Source organism: Culex pipiens, chromosome 3 (assembly GCF_016801865.2).
Source record: "Culex pipiens pallens isolate TS chromosome 3, TS_CPP_V2, whole genome shotgun sequence".
Classification (NCBI taxonomy): domain Eukaryota; kingdom Metazoa; phylum Arthropoda; class Insecta; order Diptera; family Culicidae; genus Culex; species Culex pipiens.
This window is the reverse complement of record NC_068939.1, coordinates 44,087,292-44,114,395: the sequence shown is the minus strand read 5'-3', so window position 1 is coordinate 44,114,395 and position 27,104 is coordinate 44,087,292. Positions and strand designations below refer to the sequence as shown.

General features: G+C 38.1%; 1 long non-coding RNA gene and 1 pseudogene across 1 annotated transcript; one reads left to right on the top strand and one right to left on the bottom strand.

Annotated features, from left to right (window-relative positions):
• Window positions 1–20,581: 20,581 nt before the first annotated feature.
• LOC120416519 (ribonuclease H1-like) lies at window positions 20,582–25,901 on the top strand (annotated as a pseudogene).
• A 147-nt stretch (window positions 25,902–26,048) lies between these two features.
• Window positions 26,049–26,714, bottom strand: LOC120416494 (uncharacterized). The gene is made up of 2 exons (XR_005605348.2): window positions 26,427–26,714; window positions 26,049–26,367 (listed from the first exon to the last, which is right to left on the bottom strand). It is a non-coding gene; the product is annotated as an uncharacterized LOC120416494 (long non-coding RNA).
• Window positions 26,715–27,104: the final 390 nt, after the last annotated feature.

Sequence of the window (27,104 nt, the reverse complement as noted above, 5' to 3'; positions counted from 1 at the left end):
ACCGAGTTGATATCTGGATGGAACACTTTTTTATTTGAGTTTGAAAATTTTGCTATTTTTTTTACTAAAATGCCAATAACTCCTTTTAGATTCAACCAATTGGGATGCTCTACCCTGCATTTTGTGGCATTTTTTAAGCCCTTTCAGATGCTTTTTGAATTTTGAAATTTAATTGAATTTTGCCTAAGTTTTAGCCTTTTTATGATTTTATACGTTTTCGAACCTTCAAACTTTGTGTCCCGATTCGCCCCGCTTCCCGTTGACCTATAGTGCTCATATTTTGGCCAGATGCTAGTTTCATATGTACAATCAACCCCTGAAAATTTCAGGCAGATTGGTGAGGTCGATGCGAGATGGGTATGCTTTGCTCGTGGACTCGCTCTTTAGTGTATTAAATTCAATTCAATTCGGTTTTATTGGTGAATAAACAAGATGCAAATGTAGCCTGGTGCAAATTTATTTAATCAAATTTCAAGCTATTTTTTTTTTAATTTTAAGCAAAAGATTTCACAAAATGCTTTATACGCTTTTGTGATCAGTTTGATATAATTATTAAATTTTTATTTTATTTTAAATTTTAAAATTTGATTCAAGATTTTAAATGACAAAAATTGTCTATTTCTAGACATTTTCACATTTTTTTTACTAAAAAAAAATTGAGTTTGTGCATTGCATGTTATGCTACGTCAACGGTAGTTCTTGCCATTATTCTACTAGGCCTGTTAATTAATCCTGAGTTTTTCTCTGTCTAAAATATGTATGAAAAATAACATAAAATAATTACAAAAATAAACCAAAAAACTTCCAAAAGTGCATTTTTCAGTGTTTTCATCTCCTTTTCCCTTCCTTTTTCAAACCCCTTTTCCATCCCACACACGGAAAACATCTCCAACCAGACACCGTCACACACACGCACCCGAAGAAGACACTGTCAATTATCCCTTTGATGTGAGACTGTCAGTGCCAGAACTGCTTCTTTTTTCGCCTTCTCTGCACCGTTTCAGTCGGATTGCGATTTCCTCGCCCTTTTTAATTACGTTCAGTAAAAGGAGGGGGGAAATCAAAGGGAATACGTCGTCGTCGTCAGAGATCGGAAATCGGAAATGCAAGTGTCAATCGGAGGGTGTGTCACCTTTCCAAATGTCACCCTTTTTTATGGAAGGTGAGCAAAAAAAAGTGACGGGGAAATTGACATGATGTGATGGCTTTTTTCGCGCTTATCACGTTTGATTTGATGGAAATGGAAGGTTCTCTTTAAGTGAAAAGAGTGATTATTTCACAAATTTAATTTTGAAAAGAGGGTTGAAAAATGTTTAAATCTTGTGAAATTACATCAAATATTGCATGCAAGTTTCGGGAAAATTGCATACAAGTGTCACACATACTCAAAATCCCAAATTTCTTCAACGATAACGGTAAAGTCAACAATCTTTAATCTCCTGCAACTGGTAGTTCGCTTGTCCTCGCCAGGACTTCTCCTCCCCCCTTTCCCAGATCGTAAAACCTAACGAGTTCTGACGAATGCAGCTTTAACGAGCACACCAAAAACAGCCCATAAACCGCTCACCTTGACGACCCTTTACGGAATCCTTGCACTTTTAGGCCTCACCAACTCTCACTTTCATCCCCGATAGGTCGAGGTCCTTAAAATCCTCCCCCTCAAACATAACCTCAACAGTGAATCCGAGAGAGAGAAAGAGAGAGAGGGGAAGGGTGGGGGCATAATGAAATGATAAAATGATAGAATTGAAGAGCCCTGCCTGGCATCGGGGCCATAATCATGACCATAATCTTATTCGGGGGCACCCGTAAAAGCTGGATGGGGGGGAGGGGTCGTACGGACGACCCCTTGGCCGCGCGCCGGAATTCCAACAACCGAAAATGAGCTGCCAGAAAAGACATCAAAATCGTTAAAAGCCCGACCCGACGAGATAACGCGCGAGGGGGGCGGATTCGGTTGCAAGGGAGGGGAGGGCCATCATAATCTTTAATCCAGTTTTTTTGTCGTTTTTGAGTTGACACAGAGAAAAAAAAGTTCTACGCGAAAAAATGATTAGGATTTGAACCCAGACCATTCAGATTGTAGAAGCTGCTCCTTGCCAACTAGGTTATGCCTGTCACATAAAAACATTTTGTTTGTAGCAAGATTCAAAGCAATCACGCAAGTTGTATACAAGTAAATTGAGTGCAATTTCTTTAAATTGACGTTTCGGCCAACTTCAACCCATCTTGAGGGTCTAAAAATCATGATTTTTCTAACTGTGCAAATTTAACTTTTTCCGAAAAGGGAAAAAGTGAGGCGGTTTCTTCCCCCGAAGAATAAAACCAAACCATGTGCACAAATGTGGGTCTGTGTGCTTGTTGGTTTGTGTACGTGCAATAAAAGTGAGTGTTAAATGAGTCAGAAACCCGTTGGAGGCGTAGGAGGAGGAGGCCGTAAAAAGGACGCTCCGGGTAAATACCTTTCACGGTGGAGCAGCCTCCTACGGCTTTTTTTTTTGCTTCTTCTGCAATTTGGGGGCAGGGGGATGGACCAGTTGAATTGGGTTCAGTTTTTCCTGGGCGCACGAACCCCTTGGTACCCCATTGGAGTATCTCCTCCCGGTTTGGTCGAGGCGTGCGGAATGGTGATGGCCTGTATAACCCTGGAGTGACTGGTTTTTAAAACTTCAGAATTAACTTCATTTCAGACGATTTGGGCAATGGACGACAGGGACAGTTGAGATAGTTGTGACAACAGTGTTAATGAGACAACTGAGACTCTTGAGACAACTAAGACACTTGAGACAACTGAAACAACTAACTTGAGATATTCCAGCAATGGACAACTGGCACAGTTGAGATAGTTGTGACAACAGCAAAAACTGAGACAACTGAAACACTACAGACAACTTGAGACTACTGAGACACTTGAGACAATAGAGACAATAAAGACAACTAAAACACTTGATACAACAAAGATTTGAGACAAATGAGGCACTTGAGACTACTGAGACACTTAAGTCAACTCAGTCTCTTTAGACAACTAAGACACTTGAGACAACTTGAGACTACTGAGACAAAGATTTGAGACAAATGAGGCACTTGAGACTACTAAGACACTTAAGTCAACTGAGTCTCTTTAGACAACTAAGACACTTGAGACAACTGATTTGGGCAACTGAGATAATTGAGACACTTGAGATAATGAAGAAAACTGAGACAACTAAGGTACATAAAACAACTGAGACAACTGAGGCACTTGAAACCACTAACTTGAAACTATTTAGCAATGGACAACTGGGACAGTTGTGATAGTTGTGACAACAGAGTTAATGAGACAATTGAGACACTTAAGATAACTGAGACTCTTGAGACAACTAAGACACTTGAGACAGTTGAGACAACTGAAACAACTTACTTGAGATTTTCAGCAATGGGCACCTGGGACAGTTGAGATAGTTGTGACAACAGAGAAAACTGAGACAACTGAGACACTAAAGACAGCTGAGACACTAAAGACAGCTGAGACAACAGAGACTCTTGAGACAACTGAGACACTTAAGACAACTGAGAAACTTGAGACAACTGAAATATATGAGGCAACTGAGATAATTGAGAGTAGACACTTGAGACAACAGAGACAATGAAGACAACTAAAACAATTGAGACAACTAAGACGCAAGAGACAACTGAATCACTTGAGTCAACAGAGACACTTGAGTCAACAAGGACACTTGAGTCAACAAGGACACTTGAGTCAACTGAGTCTCTTTAGACAACTAAGACACTTGAGACAACTGAATCATAGGAGAGAGATGAGACACTTGAGACAATAAAGACAACTGAGACACTTTAGACAGCGAAGAAACTTGAAACAACTTAGACACTTGAGACAATTCAGACACTTAAGACAACTGAGACACTTGAGACAACTGAAATATATGAGGCAACTGAGATAATTGAGAGTAGACACTTGAGACAACAGAGACAATGAAGACAACTAAAACAATTGAGACAACTAAGACGCATGAGACAACAAAAACACTTGAGGCAACTGAATCACTTGAGTCAACAGAGACACTTGAGTCAACTGAGTCTCTTTAGACAACTAAGACACATGAGACAACGGAATCATAGGAGACAACTGAGATAATTGAGACACTTGAGACAATAAAGACAACTGAGACACTTTAGACAGCGAAGAAACTTGAAACAACTTAGACACTTGAGACAATCGAGACTCTTGGGACAACAGAGACAATTGAGACAACTGAGATATCTAAGACAATTGAGACTTCTAAGACAACTAGGATTGCAAGCGGCATCTGAAATCATGTAAACTGAGACAACTCAAACCTCAAACTCAAAGTAACTCCCCGCCCAGGGTTAACTGGCGCGTTCATTTGGTTTTGTTTGTTTGTTCCCGTCCCGACTCGGTTTTGCGGCTCTCGGGCACTGGTTTCTGGCAAAGGGCCAAAATCTGGGAGTTTTGGCCTTTTGCGGTGGCTGGCTTGTTTGTTTGGCCCGCAAAATGTTCGGCGGGCGCGCGTTCTTGGACGAAAAAGCCAACCAACGCAAAAATATTTGCGCTCGGTTGGCAGGTTTCCGGTTCGTTGGGCGAAACTTTAAGGCAAGGCTGGTTTTTTAACTTCAAGTTTCGCCACGGCTTTTAAGAGGTCACACGCGGAACTTCAAAGCCCGTCGACGACGACGTGCTCAAGGAGGTTGAAGATGGCGTCGTGACGATAGGAAAAAGAACGGCAGTTTGCTTCATTATTGTCGAAAAGCTTTGAACTGTCCACAGTCGGTGTGGGGAGGGAAGGCTTTGAAATGGGCCGGGAAAAATCGGTCAAACGTGCCCTCGACACGGGTTGTGTGATAAAGCAATAGACCCTTTCGGTCAAATGGGAGATTGCACTCCGAAAATGGACGGTTTCGTAAAAGGTCAAAAGTTTATTGGTTCAGTACATTTCGAAGGCGAATTATCATTTGGACAGAAAATTATCACGCCATTTGCAAATTATTGGAAAACGTGCAGCTGATCGAAGGACGTGACTCTTTCTATTACAAATTCTTTCATCTTTAAAGATTGCTTGGCTGTCTCAGTTGTCTCAAATGTCTTAGTTGTCTCAAATGTCTCAGTTGTCTCAATTGTCTCTTTTGTAACAAGTGTTTCAGTTATCATAAGTGCATCTGTTATCTCAAGTGTTGCAATTGTCTCGAGTGTCTCAATTGTCTCAGTTGTCTCAAGTGACTCTGTAGTCTCAAGTGACTTTCAGTGGTCTCAAGTGTTTCAGTTATCTTAAGTGACACAGTTGTTTCATGTGTCTGAATTGTCTCACTTGTCTTAAGTGACTCTGTCGTCCCAAGTGTCCCAGCTGTCTCACGTGTCTCAGTTGCCTCACGTGACTCTTTAGTCTAAAAGGTTTTAGTTGTCTAAAGTGTCTTAGTTGTCTCAAGTTTCAGTTGACTCAAATGTCTCAGTTGTCACAAAAAGTCTCAGTTTTCTAATGTGTCAGAGTTGTATTTGTTTTTTCGAATTTCCTGGTTGTCCCAAATTTCTCAGATGTCTCAGTTGTATTTGTTGTTTCAAATGTCATGTTTGTCTCCAATATCTCAATTAACCCAAATGTCTCAGTTGTCTCAACTGTCTCAGTTGTCTTTGTTATTTCAAATGTCCCAAGTATCTCAGTTGTCTCAGTTTATCGTTGTTTTCTCAGCTATAGCAGTTGTCTTAATTGCCCAAATTGAATATGTTGTCCCAGGTGTCTCAAGTGTCTCAGATGCCGCAAGTGTCTCAATTGTCCCAATAATCTCGATTGTCCCAAGTGTCTCAATTGTATTTTGTATCTCAGCTGGTCAAGTTGTTGCAGTTGTCTCAAGTGTGCCATTTTTTTGGTCTCAATGTTCACACTGTTTCAATTGTCTCAGTTGTCTCAATCATCTGACCGCTATTTGTTATGATGAATTTGGCAGTCATTTTCTGTGACTGTTTTTAGCTGACATCACAGATATCGACTGATGTAATCAAAACAAACCCTTTTTGACATTTCTACTATAGTTTGAAATCGATTTTCAGCTTGCTCAACTTTAACAAACAAAAAGTGCGCCATAATCCGAGGGGTTCGACACTTTCTCATTATCATATCCTGTCATAACTCCTGCAGAACAGCTGCAGCATACGAAATGCCAGAAATGCAGAGATTTTAACCCTGTCGAGTGATATCGAAAGCGACACCATTCTCTTATGTCTTTTTTATAATGAAAAATTCTTAAATTTCAGATTAAGTCGCCAAGTCGCCAGGTCAGACGCGATCGCTTACTCAGCGTTTCTTTGCTCTGATCAAAGTTAGATGAACAAATTCAAAACTCAAGAAAATTTTAACGTCTTTTAGGAGGATATTCGAAAAAATCCCTCTCCCAGCCTCACAACTCGCAAATTTTATTGGAAACGCTGCCTCGATTTGCATATTTTATGCCCGGCTAAGTGTACGCGACAAGTGATGCGAGCTCCGGAATTGATTTTTGCACTTGGCCACCGTTTTGCGCGCCGTCAGATGGTACTGCCGCTTTTTTGCAGCTCCCCGTCGGGCGCCTCTTTTTTGTTTCAGTCACCGCGCCTGCAATGCTGCAACCCGCAGCATCAATACCGTCGTTCGATTTTCCAGCCGAACGAATTCCGGTCCCGGGTTTTTGTTGTGAGTTTTTTCCCGGCCCCCCTGCCAGTTGTACGATTTTCCACTTGATGCAGATGAATTCGGGGTGCCGTGCAGGTTGCAGACTTGCAGGGGGTGACGGGAGGGAAAGAGCGAGATCAAATATTGGATTAATTTGAGTTTGCGATTTCGAAATTATGGCAGCTCCCTGGGGGAATCGTTTCCGGGGTGCGGGGGGAAAGTTGAGAGGCAAAGTGAAAGCGATACTAATTAAGCAATCTGGCGGAGTCTGCACAAAAAGGCAATCGGAGAGGTGACAGTGTTCTATGGAGAAGGTGAATGGGCTCGGTGAGGTTAGAGGCTTTATTGCACAGTCGATTGACTAATTTCAAGATAATGGATTCAATTCCGATTGGAAGGAAGTGCTTGAAATCATTGGAATTCAAGATTTTATGAGAAATTTTGACAATTATCAAAGGAAAAAACTGTATTTTAACTTTAAAAAATCTTGTTGCATTGAGATTTGAACCCACGCCTTCGGGTTGGGGGTCAACACCGAACTGACTAGTCTAAACTCGTCAATTATCGCATGGCTGTTTATTGCTTTTTCAATACAATCAATACATTGTGTTTTTAAACTTGAAAAAAGTCATTATACTAATCGTTAAGCTTTCTATTTTTTTCTATACAAAATAATTAAAATTACAAAATTTGTCAAAAATTTATATAAAAAATATTTTTTTAATGTATTAAATACTTTTCTCAATCATAATGCACAATTTTTAACGCAACAAACGGCAACATGTTAAATGGAGAAATTAGACCATCCTGTATGGTGGTACCCAACCAAGTCATGGGCCTTTGTTCGAATCCCGTCACTGAAAGTTTTTTTTTGTGCTTACATTTTTTTTTACTGTGAGTTAAAATCCAAAACAACGTGCCTTGAGCTTGAAGGGAATTGCTTTTTTCAATTCTGTGACATTTTCTCATTTCTTCAACATTAACTGAATTTGATTAAATTATTTGATTTCTACTTCATCACTTGATTTTCGAACTTGGAAGAACCTTTTCAACTGGATTAGTCAAATTGCTCCCAAATGTCGTTACTAGAGCTCGCCTAATCCTCCCAAAACGATCCAAAGCACCTTCCACCTTGTTGACTTAGTGAATTAGACCAACCAAAAGTTGTAAACACATCCACCCACCCCTTAAATTTCCTACCTGGCAGCTCCTTTTTCAGTCCCCAAATTCAAAGCATCCCCCACACCGGTTGGTGACACATATTTTGCATAACAAAATTTTCCTTTCAAAAGCCCTCGCTCCTCCCCGCACAAAAACGACGAAGGAAAAACAACCCAAACAGAGCAACAACAGAAACCGAAAAAAAACTCGACTCCATTTCGGCAGCAGTTGCAGCCGCCCACATTAGAATAATATATGGATAAGGAAGCACACAAAAGACAGGTACGAAATCCTTCCCCGGGTTTATTTCGCCACCGTGGAATGTGTATGCAACCTGTGATTGTGTGTGTTGTGTGGTGGCGGCCTTCCCGAGTTTGCATGATGATTTTCCTCGCCATTTTGCTCAAATTTATGCCCTCGTGCCGTACATTTGGTATATTTTAGCGCGGTACCTTTCCCGTGCGGCTCTTCCGGTGTGTCGTTGCTGAGAGGCACTGTAAAAAAAGTTTGGGAGCACGAAAAATAATTTTGCCTACGGGGTTTGAACCGGGGACGGCGGGTTGGGTAGACGTCACCGTGCAGGATGGTCCATTTTTCGTCATTTTTCGAATCTTGATTTTTTCAGTTAAAAATTGTGATTTTCAATTGAAAAACATTTTCCAACAATGGAAAAAATACGGAAAATTGTTTTCCAGTGCCTGGAAGGCAAATTCAGCCGGAAAACTCCACCATCGTGGGCGAAAATGTATGCAAAATGCTAGGCGAAAGAAAATTAGCAAAAATATAATTGAATATTATTATTTCTGCTCAAAGGGGTGTTGCTTCGCGCGTGTGTGAGGTGGCTCTTTCTCGAGCAGAGATCTCACCGAACAAAGGGCGGATTTTTCCCGGGGAAAACCTGTCGCTTTTTCCCGTTTGGCAACGGAGAACGGCCATTTCCGCTATCTGACGCCGCTGGATTTTCATGTGTTCATAATTTTTTTCCGCTTCGCCACACCGGGGGAAACCGACCGAGACTACGGCAGACAGTCCGGCGAAAGGGTAACGAGACGAGCACAAACAAGGAGGGGGGGTTTCAGGATTTGAGGCTGCAGTAACAAGTTGGGTTTCTGGGGCTGGATGTTTGGAATTCTTGGAGTCTGGCTGGGGCAAGGGGGAGGGCTGAATTGTTGCGAGTATGCTATTTTAAGCGTCACTGGTTCTGGTTCCTTTTGGGCGGCAAAAAGGTTTCCCGGAGTTGGGCGGAAGTGGTGGCTTTCCGGCGGCACCGGGATTTAACCGCAGCAGGTTTTGAGGAAACTTTTTTTTAACTTTTTGAAATCGTGATGTTGAAGTTGAATGCCGGAAGACTCACTGATTCATTTTGCTAGTCTTAAAATTAGAATTGAGTGCTAAAAATGCTATTTTTAATCAAAAATTATCACAAAATACGGAGAATGGAAGCAATTGTTATAAATGTCAACAGTTGGCACAGAGATCGGCTGATGTTACAGAGATCAGTTGATGTCACAGAATTCAGTTGATGTCACAGATTTCAGTTGATGTCACAGAATTCAGTTGATGTCACAGAATTTAGTTGATGTCACAGAGTTCAGTTGATGTCACAGAAATCAGTTAATGCCCAAGGTATGTAGATTAGATAGGCGGGAATTCCCAGCTGTCAAAATAGTTAGCACAAAACTCGGATTTTAGGTAGAGATTTTCAGAAAAGTGTAAATTTGACCATTTTCCGGGAAAAAAATCACCGTATTTTTTAATGTGGGGTCATTAAGCATGCCAAACTGAACCGAAAAACGCGTTTAGCTGAATTTATTTTTTTGAAAAAATATTTGTGTTCTAAAAGCGTATTTCGGTTTAGTTTGGCATGTGAAATTTGCCCGAAAAATGGTCAAATTTTCACTTTTCTGAAAATCTCCATATAAAATCCGGGTTTCGTGCTAACTAACTATTTTGACAGCTCGAAAACCCGCCTTACCTTACTAATCTACATACCTTGGTTAATGCCAACGAAAAGGCCTGATGTCACAGAGATCAGTTGATGTCACAGAAATCAGTTGATGTCACAGAAATCAGTTAATGTCAACGAAAAGGCCTGAGGTTACAGAGATCAGTTAATGTCACAGAAATCAGTTAATGTCAACGAAAAGGTCTAATGTCACAGAGATCAGTTGATGTCACAGAATTCAGTTGATGTCACAGAATTCAGTTCATGTCACAGAATTCAGTTGATGTCACAGAGATCAGTTGATGTCACAGAATTCAGTTGATGTCACAGAATTCAGTTGATGTCACAGAATTCAGTTCATGTCACAGAATTCAGTTCATGTCACAGAGATCAGTTGATGTCACAGAATTCAGTTCGTGTCACAGAGATCAGTTGATGTCACAGAAATCAGTTGATATCAACGAAAAGGCCTGGCTTCACAGAGATCAGTTAATGTCACAGAAATCAGTTAAAGTCAACAAAAAGGCCTGATGTCACAGAGATCAGTTGATGTCACAGAAATCAGTTTATGTTAACGAAAAGGTCTGATGTCACAGAGATCAGTTGTTGTCACAGAATTCAGGTTATAGCACAAATGGTCAGCTGGCGTCAAAGAAATAAACTAAAGTCATAGAAATCAGCTGTAGTCATAAAAATCAGCTGATGTCACAGATATCCGTTGATGTCACATAATTCAACTATTATCACATAAATAAGCTGAGGTCACCGAGATCTGTTGATATCACTGTGATCAGCTGAGTTCAAAGTAAGTTGAGGTCGCATAGATCAGCTGATGTCACAGAATTCAGCTGATGTAGTAACAATGATTTTTGTGGTACAGTTTAACGCAGATATCAGATAACATCACAGAGATCGCTTGAGGTGAAAATTTAAAGCAAACTAAACTTGTCCAAAGCTTCAGCTCACATTTGCGAGACTTCTATCACGATAGATAAAAAAAATCACCTCAAAGTTCTCAACTTTTCACTGCACCAGCAACAACAGCAAAAAAAGCCAACCTTAATTGACGACCGCAGCAATTTATCTTCATTCACCGTAAATTGTCCTGCTCTCTGGTCAACTTTCCCCACCCCAGACCTCCGCTTTCAAAAAGAAAAATCGATACTTTGCCCGGTGAAACTTTAGACAGACAGTATGTGATGAGGAAAAAAAAAGTTGTTCGCTATCATCGACTTTTCCTGGAAACTGTTAAAAAGTAGCGCAGATAAAAAAAACCGTCCAGCGTCTCACGCTTGAACACCTTTCTCTGCGACGTCAAGCGTTAAGCCGCGTTAAGGTCTGAACCCCCCCATCGCAGTCTTCAAATTGCCACAGGTGGAAATCTTTCGCACCTTTTACAACAGGGGGTGATAATGAGTCGGAAGAAAAAGATGAAACAGGAAAATCACTCGGAATTAAATTAAATATTTCCAGGTCTGACATTTTCCGCTCTTTCCCGTCCTCCTGCCGCACCGTCGGGCCAAATTTCCCAGGATTGACGATTCATGGCTCGAAGAGCGAAGAAAAAAAAGGTGCCAGGAAGGCGAAGCAAAAAAAATAATTTCAACAGTTGGTTTTTCCACCTTCCCCTCGCGGGCGCGCGAAAATGGTGGAAAACCATTCCCGGTGGGAGTTTGCACAGCAAGAAGCTCACTTTCTCCGGCGAGGAGGTTTTCCCGGGAGGACTACAACAGGAAGAAAATGTAACGCTAAAGGTGTTTTGGGTTTGGTGGAATTATAATATTTCAACACGATTTCCTTGTTTGGTTCTCGCTTTTTTACTTTTTTTTTGTGTTGAAGGAAATGTAGGTGATCCTAATGGAATGATTCTCGCGGGAAGAAAGTGGGATTGTGATATCCGGCTGAATTGGCTTGGGAAATGTGGGGGAATTTCGTCTTTTGGAGTTGTTGTTTTGGAAGAAAGGGCGACAAGTATTGAGCTCGTCGATATCAGGTGATGTACACAGATTTCAGTTGAGGTTCTCAGAGTTCAGTTGAATTCAGTGTTGAGAGTTCATGTGATGTACCCAGAGTTCAGTTGATGTACTCAGAGTTCAATTGATGTACTCAGAGTTCATTTGATGTACTCAGATTTCAGTTGATGTACTCAGAGTTCATGTGATGTACCCAGAGTTCAGTTGATGTACTCATAGTTCAATTGATGTACTCAGAGTTCATTTGATGTACTCAGAGTTCATGTGATGTACCCAGATTTCAGTTGATGTACTCAGAGTTCAATTGATGTACTCAGATTTCAGTAGATGTACTCTGAGTTCAGTTAATGTTGATTAAGAATTAAGGTAAAATCTCATTTGAAGTCCGTGCCATCAGCCGACCTCTACATTTAAAATCAATCTCCATTAAACAACTGTTTCATCACAATACCATTTCGTGTCAAGCAAATTGATTCCGCAAAAAAATCACACTTCCAACACTTCCAGTTAAATCAACCAGCACCAAAGCCCTCCCTGGAGGCGTTCAAAGTACACGTGTGCAAAAAAAACCTTTGATCTATTCCACGTGAGCGTCGTCGCCCGCGTTAATAATTCAAACACATCCAACCCTGCCTTGAAACTCTTTCCCGAACCGCCCCTCCCGCCAGTTGCGCTTCACTATTGAAAAACAATCTGTTAATAGATCGACATACAATCCTTTTCCGGAGGTTTTCCGTCGCTGCCGCCGCCGGGAAATACGAGAAAGTAATCACAGATATGGGAGGACACTGTCGGCAGCTTGTGAAAAGCTGGGCCTAACTGCTGGCTGAAGTTTAGGGGAGGGTTGTCAGTAATTGGTATTGGATGTAAACTATTCATTTAAATTTTTACCTGAACTCCAATCAATATTAGGAATTTGGCAGAACTCAGCCTCTGCCATTTGAAACTTAAACTTTGACTCAGAATGAGACTTTGAACTCAGATTTTTAAGTTGGATTCGAATCAGAATTTGCGCTATTTTAAGACTTTGGCTTAAACCGAAACAGGATTTTTTACGGACTTTGACTTGAACCATGACTTGGACTTGGATTTCAATAGGCATCAACCTTTACTTAGGACTTACACTGAATCCTTGACATTATTTTTGTTTCTGGCCCAGGACTTTTTTTCAAAATTAAGGACTTAGACTGCAGACCAGAAACTTATTTCTTATTTAGGATTAAAATTTGATCCATGATATGGAACTAGATTTGAATCAGAATTCATCCTACTTTAAGACTTAGTCATAAATCTTGTTTCTTGTTAAAGCTATGGTTATCCAAGATATTGTTATCAAAATGAATGAAAATTTTCCAAAATTTAGGACTTGGACTACCACCTTAACCAGAATCGTATTTCTTGTTAAGATTTTTTCGAGATAAATGACTTTGAACTAGATTTGAGTCAAATTTTGGTCTGATTCAGAATTTCGAACTTATTTGGAAGTTTTTTTTTTATTTAAGACTTTGACTTGATTCATGACTTGAGCTCAGATTTGAATCAGAAAATGTCTGAACTTTGGGCTCAAAATATGACTTGATCCATGACAGTGTTATTAAATAAAATCAGATTTTTACAAAATTTAGGACTTAGACTAGACCATAACATGATTTTTGTTTCTTATTTAGATTTTGACTAGTTCCATGACTTTAAAATAGATTTTAGTAAAAATTCGTCCTTATTCAGAATTCATAACTAAGGACCAAGGAACATTTTTTTTTTTTAATTTAAGACTTTGACTTGATTCATGTTTTGAGCTTAGATTTGAATCACAATATGTCATATTTTTGGACTCAAAATAAATGTTTGATTCTAATTTTGCTTTTTATCCAAATTTTAACTTGATCCATGACATTGATATTAAATGAAGTCAGAATTTGTCGAAATTTAAGACTTAGACTACTTGACTTGACCAGTATCTTATTTCTCCTATAGAATTTTGACTTGATCGGTGATTTAGAACCAGATTTCAATCAGAATTTATTCTTAATTAGACAATAATGTTGTTTTTTTGTCTAGGATTATGACTTGATCCATGACATTGTTATCAAATTGAAAATAGCTGGTCAAAATTTAGGACTTGAGATACAAATAGCATCTGAATCTTATTTCTTATTAAGGATTTTGACTTTAAACACGGCTTGGATCAAGACTAAAATATAATTTGTACGACTTGGGACTAAAACCTTAACGATAATCTATTTGAAATATGGTATATAAATTAGTCAAAATTTAGGACTACGACTACAACCTTGTTCAGAATCATATTTCTTGATTTAGATTTTGACTTGAATGATTTGGACTTTGGACCCTTTTTTAGGACTGAGACATTAATTTTGTTTCCTGTTAAAAACTTTGACTTGATCCATGACTTTGTTATCAAATTGAATCAAAATTAGCCGCATTTTAGGGCTTGGAGTACAAACAATTTTATTTTTACGGGTTTTGAGGTCCCGACTTGGATCAAAATTATAAAAAGCTATCATGGAGAAATTCTGATACAAAAATCTGGAAAACAAGCTTAGTTTTATGAGGGATTTTAATTTGACTACATGATTTAACTAATTTTACTTACTGGAAACAGATTTGAATCAGAATCTTGTTTCCGTCTAGGACTAGGGGAAATATACCCATTTTAAGCCTAATAAGCGGTCATGTTTGAATGATGCTGGATAATCTGGAGTGTTCGTTGAAATTTACTAAAACCAAGTACACCAACGAGTAGAGCAACTTTTTGTGAACATTTATGTTTATTTTCACATTTACTTGAAAGCTATTCTATTCCTTTTACAATCATTTAAAAAATATATTTTCCAAATGTATTCTAATCAGTCGAGAATGCATTGGGTCACGCCAATTTTCCTATTTTCTTTTTTCTTCCAGCGCTCTATAGGGTCTGCTGCCAAAATTGATTTAATTTTAAGCGAACACTCACGAAAAGTAGCATTTATAGAGAATATTTTCTGGCATCACTGGCTCACTCCAACAGGCGCTGCTAGTGGTGTTGGTGGCCACCCTTTGTTCTTTATTTGTCTTCGCTTCTCGCTCGGTTTTCTTCAGCCTTCGATTGGAATGGGTCGTCAAAAGTCAAACGTCAAAATACTTGGCGAGTTTGTTTTTTTGATGGCGCTTGCTAATTATTTACATGTTTCTGGATTATTTTTCAAGTGAGTGACTAACTAATAAGCAAAAGAACATGTTTCCGGTAGTTGGAAGCAATTTTATATCTTAAGCGCTTTGAAAACGTTAGCGCAAGTAAAAAGATATTGATGGCAACTTTCGTTAAGCAGTTAAGCTCTCATCTTGCTTGTTGATGTGTGTGTCAACTAAATGATGAGAAATGGTCTAGCAAAATAGAAATTGTTATTAAAAGTGCATTAAATTTGACCTTCTTGGCATGTAAATGGCATAAATTTGCGTGATTACTTGAGACGGTGTTGTTGCTGGTAAGTTTATAGTCTAAATAGTATTTTAGGAGCTTTAATCGAGCATCAAACTCTCCATATGACGAAAATAGGTGATTTATTAGAAAGGGTGTATTTCCCTATTGACTTGATTGGACTTGAACTAAAAAAAATGGATCTCGGATTTAGATTTGAATCATAACTTGGGACTTAAAATAGAATCTCACAATTATTTTTGGATCAAGTAACGCCAGAATTTAACCAAATTTAAGACCAGAGTTTAAAAATATACCATGATCAAGATTAAACAATAAAGAAATTCAGCATCTTGTTCAGATGTTATTTTAAATTCCAAGCGTTGATTCATTTTTTTGATTAACTTGACGAAAATAGCAAAAAAAAAAAAAAATCAGATGGAAAAAAGCTGTCAATGTTTTCTTTTCTGAAACAATTTAAGAATATTTTCGAGATTTTTCCGGATCAAATACACAAGAATCATCAAAATCAATTGAGATACAGATGTTTGAAGTGACTTCTCTTAGTTTGTCATCCTCACTTGTACTTAAACCTTGACGTCAATACTTTTTTTTTAAATTAAAAAATTGAATTGATCTTTAACTTGAACCTATATTTCAATCTATGTTTTTTAAACCTTAAAAACTACGTTTGAACCTTGAAAGGTACAATTTTTCTGGTTAGGTTGAACCACTTCCTTATTTTCATGACTTCCAAATTAAATTGAAACCACAATCTGTCAAAACTAACCAACCTCCCCTAATCCTTCCTGTTAAAGTCCTCCCACCGAGAGATCCCTAGAATTAGCGCAGGATTTTTCGCTGATTACATGACACTCGGTACTCTCAACCTTCCCCCATTCGGTGCTCTTTATTTCGCCTTTAGTTCGTCGTTTTTAAGGGAAAATTAAATTTAAACCCACCTTCCTCCCCCCTCACTTTGGAATCGAATCGACGGTGACACGGTTTCACATTTTCCACGTGTCGTCGTCCCGCCAGAACCTCGCCGAGGGTTCGAAAATTTACAACTTTTCCCGTCGAAACGATCCTCCGTCGTAAAACGTTAAATTCTCCCACTTTTCTACGCGATAGTGGTAGGCCCATCGTTTTCCCGGTATTTTCCCTCCTCTTTTGGCAGGGTTGTTCGCCCCGAATGAATTTTTCTCTGAAAGAATTTTTAATCAAATAACCCTCTTTCGTCGAAACGAAAGGAACGTCGGTCGGTTGCCTACTTGTAGGCTCTAACAGTAGTGCGCCTAAATTTAGATTCCTAGGCCCGACTTTAAAAGTCGTGGGGGGAGGACCATGAAATAGGCTTTGACATTGAGAATTACGAGGCGGAAAATAGAGCTGGCGAATCTTTAGAGAAGACACCCCGCTCTTGTCTGTTTAGCAAAATGTGGTGCGTGTGTTTAGGCGCGTCTCAATTTTCTTCCAAGAATAGGGTTGGCAACCCCCACTCCACCCCCTTGCAAGGGGTCGTGAAAAAGGGGTTGAACTTTATTGACACTTTTAATTGGATAAGTGGAAAGCGGAGCAGAGAGCAGCAGGGCGATGCTTTCTAGTTTATTGAAGTTTTTAATGTTTGATTATATGGCGTAATTTGGGTGAGGATTGATCCCTGGCCTTTGGCTTCTTGCCGGGGGTGGTCGTTTAATCAAATAAGAGTTTGCTGGGCTGGTTCGGAAAGTGAAGTAAGATGATGTTTTGCTCGGGGACACGTGCTCTGTTGTGGGGGAGAATTTAAAGATTTGGGTGAATTATTCATGGGCGCTAATTGGGGAATGACGACCAGTCAAATTGAAGATTTTAAACATGTTGCATTTTTACGTTCAAACGGTAGATTATTTTCTATATACCTGAAACATAATTCTAAATTGATATTACAGTCTAGACTCGATTATCCGAAGCCTCGATTATCCGATGGTTTGTATGGGACTTTGGATAATCGAATCATGAACAATTTTTTTCTGTTTTCTTACTGTCTTACTTTTATCATCAATTTTTTTGGTTTTAACATTTGAATAAATAAAAGTGTTTTATAGTGCCTGTTTTGCCCAATACTTTTTGCAATAGTTAAAAAAGAAAACAAGTATTGAAGAGATTTTATTTTGCCGAAATTTTTTTTTTACATTTTACACGCAGGAAAATGCATTTCTAATTGTTTTCAGTTGGTCAGACTTCAATTCCTTTGAAAATTTTGAAGTTTTTTGTAAACATATTTTTTTGCCCCCAAATTTTTCGGACTTATTTTATTATAATAATCGCGTAAAAAATTGTTTCGACAACCTTATGTTCTTCAGTACGTACACTGTACAGACTTAAAAATACAAAAATAAAAAAAAAACTTCAGGGTGCCAGTCTCGAAACATTTACCGAAACAGTTCTTGAAATGCTAGGAAAAGATGTAAGATAATTCTGAATGTTGATTTGATTTAAAATGCAATATCTGCAATATCCCTTAATATATAGTATTATGTAATGTCTTTTATGTGGCTATATTTCTAGACAGTGTTGCCAGATCTTAAAATTTCAGGAAATTACCTAATTATGTACTGTGTTAAACAATTTCGATAATAGTTTACAACATCTTACCTTAAAAATATTGAATTCCTTTTAAGTAATTATAACTTTTGACAGTGTTGCCAGATTTGCAATACCTTCAAGACTGAAAATATGTTTTAAGGGGTTACATACATGTATATTGGCTAAAATGTCAGAGGTTGATATGAGCAGATTTTTCAACTTTTTTAATCGGGTTTCAGGGTAATATAATATAAATTTTTATCTATTAATAAAGTAAATATGAAGAAATTTGGATGTACCATTGCCGAGATATATCTATTTGAAGTTAGCAGTTTCAAAAATCGGGTGCCACGATATCTCAACACTGCGTAGACCAAATCGGCTCAAAATTTTGGTGAAGACTCACTAAACGGGTCCCGTGTGCATGACGAAAGCCGATTCTCAAAAAGTTTATTTTGAAAAAAGATAAAAGTATTTTTCTGTTTTTCTTGAAAAAAATCAACAGTTTTTGATTTTTGTTATTTTTTCAAAACCCTAATTTCAAAATCGGGCTTCGTCATGCACACGAGATATGTCTTGAGAGTCCTCACTCCAAATTTCAACCAATTTCGTCCTTCCCATCTCGAGATATCGTGGCACCCGCAAATCAACTCGATGTTTTGAGAAAAACGCTCACAAAGTTTGCCGGTTCGCTTTGCGCATGGCAAAACTTTAAACTTAAATCGCCTTCGACTCATTTAAATCATGAAATATCTTTATGAAACTTTCAGGAGTGATTGGAAAGGATTTAATAAATAATCGGAATATGAATTTTTGAGATTTTTTACATGTATGTAACCCCTTAATACATATTCATTTTAAAATTACATTTATACACTTAAACTAAGACAAAATTGGCAACATTTCGACTTTTTAAACTATTAAGAAAGAAAAATATATATTCCCAACCCTATTTGACGATGGAGGAAAGCTGTATCGAAAACCATTTCCAATAAAGTTTATAACTTCTGAATCAATTCTGAATACGAAAAATGTGGAAATAATCAGTGAATTAATTCAAATATTTGTTTTCTATTTTTTTCCTTTTGCTAATTGGTTTCCTATCGAAAAATGTTTGATATTCAACGTTTTTTGCTATCGTGGTATTAGTATCTTGAAAAAAAAAACTTGTATTGTAAAGGATATTTACTAAATAAAATTAGGAAATTGAAACCATTTGATTTTTTCGATATATAAAATATCTTCAATTCGATCCAAAAGTCACCAAGACTTTTGTGATGTTTTTTTAATCTTATCGTTGCAGAATTTAATTTGAAAAAAATATAACATTGTTATACGATTACGTAATCGTCCAATAATAACAAAATGGCTTATTTAAAAAATTTAGAAATTAAGGTAAGATAAATTTGATCGACGATAATCGATGGTTTTTTTTATATAACTTTTAAGATCTATCATTTTGAAAGTGCAGTAAGGTCATAAGTATGTGTTATCACAAATTCACGTATTTTTGTAAAAACAAAAACATTTTTTTAAATGAGCATTATGGATGTCAAACGTCACAAAAATTCTTAGAGATTCTCATTGTAATTGTAAATGTTTTATAAAATACCATATTTTCTCAAAATACATGACATTTTAATCAGATTTTCATTGTTGAAAGGTTAATTTAAGTTTAATAATTTATTTTAAATAAGTATTGTTATTCCTTCTTTGTAACATTGGAATACCTTCAAAACAAAATCAATATATTGTGATTTATTTGTATTTACAAAGGTACACGCTTAACGCGAATCAAGAAAAAAAAATAAAAAAATCGGATTTTTTGATAGTTTGAGCATTTAATAATTTAATATTTTAATAATCAATTTAATAATTTGATATTCTGAAAATTATACGGCCTTTGAAAACAAATTATTTATAAATAATAAATTTTATCAATTTTTTGATGAAATCACTTTTTAAAAGTCTTTTGTATCTAAAGTTTTATTTGAAAAGATACTACTTTCTATAAGTCATTCTTCTATTTTTGAATGGTTTTTTTGTGAAATTCCGATGTACAATACCATTAAAAAAAATTAAAACTAATGATTGCAATACATCTGGACTGATGTAAAATGCATGTTAAAACACCCTTTTCATTCAAATGTGTATACCATTGCTTGTAATTTCAATTTTATGTGTGAAAATGATGATTATTGTTTTTGTTTAAAACAATTTGTATTGAAATTTAGCAAACAAATTGATAATATTTGCCGACTTTCCCCCCCATCAATGCCCACAATTTCTCCTAAACAAACACCAAATACCAAACACAACAAACTTTCATCATTTGTCCCAATGGCGTACGCCATTTCCCCAAATCGCTTCAAAATGTTTTTGCATACTTCAGCCCAGTCGATGGGACAACAACCGCCATTCCGGGGAGCTTTTCCAGCCGCCGCTCGTCCTCCTTTTTCCCTTTTCGCAAAGGAAATTTCTTTGCCGCATTTAAATCGATTCTATAAATTGTGCAAACTTTTCCACTTTAAAAATTCCAGCATTTGCTGTGCTGTGTGTGTGTGCGTCGTTTCCGTCGTCGTCGCCGTGCCTGCATAAACGAGTTGAACGGTTGAAGTGCCACACTTGAGCCACCCTCTCCCCTACTTCTCAACCCCGCTGAGTTGTTGAGAACATACACACATTTGCGTACTCCACCTCGTTCTCTTGAGGGAGCATATTCTACATGGTTGGTTGGTTTGTGAAGGTGGAGCAACAGCTGTTGCGCTCTTTTTCCCAAGAAGAAGAAGAACAACCACATCACAAACACACACGGAGTCTGGTTCTCGCACTTGGCGGGGGGTCCTCACACATACACACGATGTCGGTGTTGGAACTGTTGCTATTCATCCTGCCCCTCAGCCAACGCCAGCAGGATCAGCAGCATCGCCAAGAATTCCCAATTACTGTTTGTCCCGACCCGACTTCTACCTCGGGTTACCTGCAGAAATGGAACAGTGGAAGATCATTGATGAAATGAAAGTAAAATTCATTCTTAAAACGAAAATTTCGCAGTTTTTTGGCGACTTGAATACTTGACGACTTGACGACTTGACTTGAAAATTTGACAATTTGACAATTTGACAATTTGACAATTTGACAATTTGACAATTTGACAATCTGACAATTTGACAATTTGACAATTTGACAATTTGACAATTTGACAATTTGACAATTTGACAATTTGACAATTTGACAATTTGACAATTTGACAATTTGACAATTTGACAATTTGACAATTTGACAATTTGACAATTTGACAATTTGACAATTTGACAATTTGACAATTTGACAATTTGACAATTTGACAATTTGACAATTTGACAATTTGACAATTTGACAATTTGACAATTTGACAATTTGACAATTTGACAATTTGACAATTTGACAATTTGACAATTTGACAATTTGACAATTTGACAATTTGACAATTTGACAATTTGACAATTTGACAATTTGACAATTTGACAATTTGACAATTTGACAATTTGACAATTTGACAATTTGACAATTTGACAATTTGACAATTTGACAATTTGACAATTTGATAATTTGACAATTTGACAATTTGACAATTTGACAATTTGACAATTTGACAATTTGACAATTTGACAATTTGACAATTTGACAATTTGACAATTTGACAATTTGACAATTTGACAATTTGACAATTTGACAATTTGACAATTTGACAATTTGACAATTTGACAATTTGACAATTTGACAATTTGACAATTTGACAATTTGACAATTTGACAATTTGACGACTTGGCGACTTGAAGACTATTTACAAAAAAAATCACTTCAACTAAGTCCATAGTGCCAAGTGTGCTCACGACATTTGGAAAAATGGGAATTTCACTTCCTAGTCCCTTTCACTCTCTCAACCCACCACGTCCTGAAAAATTCAAATTATTCTTGCTTGCTTCGTGTCCCGACGGGTTCCCAAGACCGGTTTTTTTTTCGGCGACTCCAATTTTCCCACCTGCTTTTCGCAGCGAGACTTCAAGAACTACAAAAATTTTCCCGGACTTGGAACTCCGAAATCCGCTCACACACACAAACTCCCACAGACGGTTGAGTGTCTCGCTCTCCTGTTGCTTCCTTGAAATTCCACATTCCCACACACACAGACTCGGCAACTGTCGTCCACGGGGAAAATTCCGGAGGAAAAGCGGGAAAATTCTTTTGTAGCTGCTCGTCGACGGTGGCGAGAAACCGTTTTCCAAACCAACTTGTTGAAAATTGAAATTTTGTGCAACTCGCTGTGCGACTGATGGCCGGGACACATCCCGGGACAAGTTCTGAAAAGTTGACGGGTGATGGAGAAGGGGGTCTGAAAGTTGTAGTTCGTTGCCGGAAATGGAAATTCACGATGGTGTGGCATCGACTTGCACATCTGTCGAGCGACAAATGCGCTGGGAAAGGGAACGGGATCGATTTTGGTGGGAAGTTTAAATTGGCGAACTTTAATGTTATTGAAACTTGTTGCTCTAGCGATGCATGACGACAGTTGTGCCCTTTTGAAAATTTCACGGATTGTCACTTGAAAATCTCACCAGACGCCTCAACTCCCAATCAAATATTCATCGAAAACACAGTTTGTCAAGGAGTTCGCGCACAATCTCATCTCAACAATTCATTATGCTCCTTCAGAGCCCAACACAAAATAAAAATCACACAATCTACATTCAAGCCGCAGTCACGAGGGTCTGATTATTGTTATCACGTCCATTCATAACGAATAACCCCTCGTCGCGCAGCAGCCCTTTTCGGGCCCACTTTGTGCCCAAAATTCAACCAAAAACGAAGAAGAAGAAAGTTATGTGTGCCTCCTTCAGCAAAAGGCTCGCACACAATCACTTTTGACATTTTCATTTTTTTTCCTCCAGGATTTTTTTGGGTGGGTGACAAAAGTAACCCGCCAACAATGGCGATTTTTCACACACAAAAAAAAAGATTTCTGAAAAGCAAACCAATTCAGCTGGTGGGGGACCCCCCGTCGTCGAGGGACTAGTCAGAGTGTGACACGAACGGGAAAGAAGGGGCGCAGCTCTTGCTCATAATGGCTCGTATTTATTTACCTTTGAGATTTGTGCGGTATTTTTGGGGCGCTCGGGAAATTCATATTGGTGGCTTCGGCTCTCTCGCTGAGGGATTGTTTTGATTTCTTCTTTTGACAGCTCAGCTTGGGGTGGAGATTATTCTTCAAGAAGGATGATGGCTTAGGTGGGAAGAGTGGACTAATAATTATTCGGATGAAATATTGTTGTTTTTGGAGATTGATTTGCCAATCGAAATGTGAAGCAATTTTGAGAAGCATTTTTGAAATAATTTACTTGTTTAATATAACGTTTATTATTTTTAGCTTTTTATTCAATAATGAAGTGTTCCTGGTAAATTCATGTGCATCTTTGTAAATTGTTTTATAATCTCCCTAAATTATAGCCGAATTTTCTTTTGTTTTGGTGTTTTGCATGTACGAATTAGTCTTTCTTTTTTTTCTATTTTTTTTCGATCGAAAGACATTTAAATACATTCGTATATGTATTCCAGAGATTTAAAATTTTTACTTTACGCTACGAAAAAGGCCATTTTTCAAATTCAATTTTGAATTTCTAAATCTTACTGAATTCTTACTGAAATGGGTTCGATTCCCGCCCATCTCCTCTGGGTGTTCTATGTTTGTCTCGTTTAGTTAGTAAAATCAGTCTGAAAAGACGGTGTGATGTCTATTATATTTTTTTCATAAAAAATTTACTATAAAAAGCCAATTTAGACAATTTTCTTGAAAATGCCGCTGTTTTATTATTGGTGTCCTGATTGCCTATTATTTCAAAAATATATTTTTGATAAGCAGAAGTTCTCTACATTTAGCTTTTTTGAACTTTGCTCACAGGGTTTTGATTGCTGGAAAAATGAGATTTTCTCAGTGTTGTCCATCTAGCCCTCGTTTTTGAGTATTAATATCTTGTGAACTAATGGTTTGATTTTCAATGTACATATAAGAGTGTAAGTTTGATGACATTTTCTGTTCTTTTCTTTTTGTTCTTTATAATATATAAAAAAATGTCAAAATTTGAAAATGTAAAAACTAAGGGATTTAAGCCTTTTCAAAAATATATTCTTGATTATAACCCAAAATTTTTTAGCTAAATTCAAAAATGCAATAAATCGGATGGTTAAAAAGTCAGTAAAATTTGTCTGCCAATTTTGAAAGCGTAACTCAAAATCTTAAAAAAAATATGTTTGAATCATTACATAAGAGAACACAACCTGTTGCTAATCCAATATAAAGAAATAAAGAAAAAAAATTATCCAATGAGTTTTTTTTATGGAAAATCTAATTCAGTTTGAATTAGAAAAGGCTTATTCAACCCAAAAAGGTTATAGTCTCATCCACCGAAGAATTTGGAGACTGTTTTCCCCATTTTTGTTTTATTATTAGGGAGAAAATTGAGCAAAATAGACCATCAAATCAGAATTCATGGCAATTAACTGTTAGAGTTGTTGCTTATCAAATTATTTTATTTGTACATTTGATCTTGTAGGTCTTTATGCTATGAATTTTATGAAAAATGATACATTGTTTAATTGCTCATAAAATCTCAATTATAATCATTGTTGGTGTCTCTCCCCATCATAACTTTACCTTAAAATCGAGAGCAAAAAATAAATTTTGATTTTTTTCAACAAAATTCCTACTTAAATCTTTTTTCAAGCTTTTTCAGTGATTGCCTTTCTTTGGTGACGGAAAACTTTCTTGATTTTCATGTTATCAATTTTACGAATAATGAACCTTCCTCATTTTTTTTGTTGATTTAGTACTACTTCAAATTCCATTTAAACTTGCCATAGTCCTTTTTAAATTTCAATTTGGAATTTTGTTAAAATTTGATAAGGCCGTTGCAAATATTTTTCAAAGTTTATGTCGCCTACCCTTCAAAATCGGCTCGAAAAATCAGAGAGCAAAAAAAAATATTTTTTTCAAAAAACTTCAAAATTTTTAAGGAAATAGAAGTCTAACCAACTGAAAACAATGAAAAATGCATTTTCCTGCGCTTAAAATCATATTTAGCACGTCTAGAATCGATAAAAAACATTTTGGATTTTTGTGGAATTCTAATGTACAGGACCGCAACACAAGGGCATTTCAGTGAGCAAAAGAGTTCCTCAATTTTGCCCAGAGTAACGAGAGTTTCTCAATGTTCCTCCGAGTTACTCCGGTTGCTTTTCACCATTCCCACCTACATAGATCAACCTTGTGTTTAAAAAATTGTCAAGTGCTGTTGCTAAGGTTTGTTTGTTTTGAAAAACAAATGCCAACAGCAAGTGACCGGATTTATGGGGGCCAAGTTTAAAAAGTTTCCCTCCCGTCAGCAGGCGGACGCGTTTGTTCGGAAGCACGGCAGCGGATCGGTTCCGGGTCTGCTTCCGACAGCAGAAGTAACTCGTCGTCGGCGGGGGCTAATTCGTGGTTTAGCCGGTGGATTGCGAGCGGGTTCTGATTGACAATTACGAAGAGATCAACGCCGCTTGATCGAGGGGTTGAAGCGGGAGCTGGATGAGCTGCGGGGGTCGGGATCGGGGACAGGGAGAAGGGGAATAAGCTGGACAGCGGCGTGAAGCCGATGACGGAGCTGGAAAAGTACGGCATTTATAACTTTCATCAGGACGAGGATGGTTTCGTGTACGTTTACACGGATGGTTCCTGGGAGGGTAATGGGACGGCGGCGGCCTGTGCCAGGCTGGGGGTATACTTTGGCGAGGGACACGCGCTGAACGCGGTCAGTGGACGAGCGACCAACAATTGCGGAGAGTTTCTGGCGGCTGCGCTAGCGATTCGATTGACCAAGCAGCAGGGCATCAAAAGACTGACCGTGAACACAGATTCCAAGTTTTTGGTAAATTCCATCACCAAGTGGCTGCCCGGCTGGAAGCGGAACGCGTGGAACCTGTCGACGGGGAAGCCCGTTAAGAACCAGGTCGACTTTGAGTATTTGGACCCGTTTGACCAGGAGTTGGCTGAAAAAAGCATCAAGATCAAGTGGAACCACGCCGACGCTCATTGTGTCATTTTGGGGAACGAAGTGGCTTTTTATTCTAGTTTACAATACACTGTTTTCCAAGTTCATAATTAGTATGTAACTGTCCAGAATCTTTATTTTTTGAGAAAAACTACTCAATCTCTCCGGATTCCAGCTCCGACGAGAAAGAAGATCTTCGTACTGCTCAACCAGCGAAACAACTCTTGTCTCTTTAGGAGTTTCCTTCTTTTTGCCGCGCCGTCGCCTTCGCTCCCTCTCCGAGTCGTCACTTTCACTTTCGCTCTTGACCTGGGACTGTTTGGACAGTTGGGGCGAATCCGTCATCACCTTGCGGCGTCGCTTCCGGTACGGGTCCGTGCCCAGGTCCTAAGAATCGCGTCGATAGTGGCGGACCGGTCATCGGTCCTCACCTTTTGCCGCTTTAATCTCTGCACAAAGACGCACTTTGGGTGATCCCACTGCGGGAACAAATCCTTGGAGTTTTCGAGCGCCTGCTTGGCCGCGTTCATTTTGAGATGTTGATTCTGGACGATCGCTGCGCGGTACGTTGCAATGCCACCTGGGAGAAGATCGCGGGTTTAAGAAAGCTAGACTAATTAAGCACTTCGATTAACCTACCTTCCTCCAGATCCGGAAACTGTAATGAATCTTCCGGTCACCATACTCGGGCTGCCGGATGCCGCAGTTGGTCAGGCTGTTCCGGGCGTGGTTCGGATTTGTGTTGAAATTTTCCTTGTACGAAGCATGGCATTTCACATTTGCGAAAAAACATAAACAAACAACATTGTCATGGTTGCATATACCAAGGTATCGACAATCGGGTGGGAATTGAAAAACTCGGGAAGAATCTGAGAAACTCAGAGTTACTCCGAGTTACTCCCAGAGTTTCTCACTGAATTGCCCTTGCCGCAACATGTTTTTTTTCGGCGAAAAAAAAACTCTTCAATACTTGAATATTTGGAAAACTGGGCAGATGTAAAATGCACTTTCAAATACTTTTTTCATTCAAATGTTGAGACCATGGCTTGTCATTTAAATTTTTATTTTATTTTTTTTATTTTTTTGCCCCCCTCCCCCCCTCGACCCCGACCAGAGTCGAGAGACATAAACTAAGTTAAATCATAATGTAAAAAAAACTAACTTAATCCACCTATGTAGTTGTTGCCTTCCTCACTTTTTACCAACATTTGGTGATATGATGGGTTTGGACACAAATTCTATCTTTTTCTATATATATACAAAATTTCGACGGTTTTGTTCGAACGCGAATCAATTCAACACGGAACCTCCGATTGA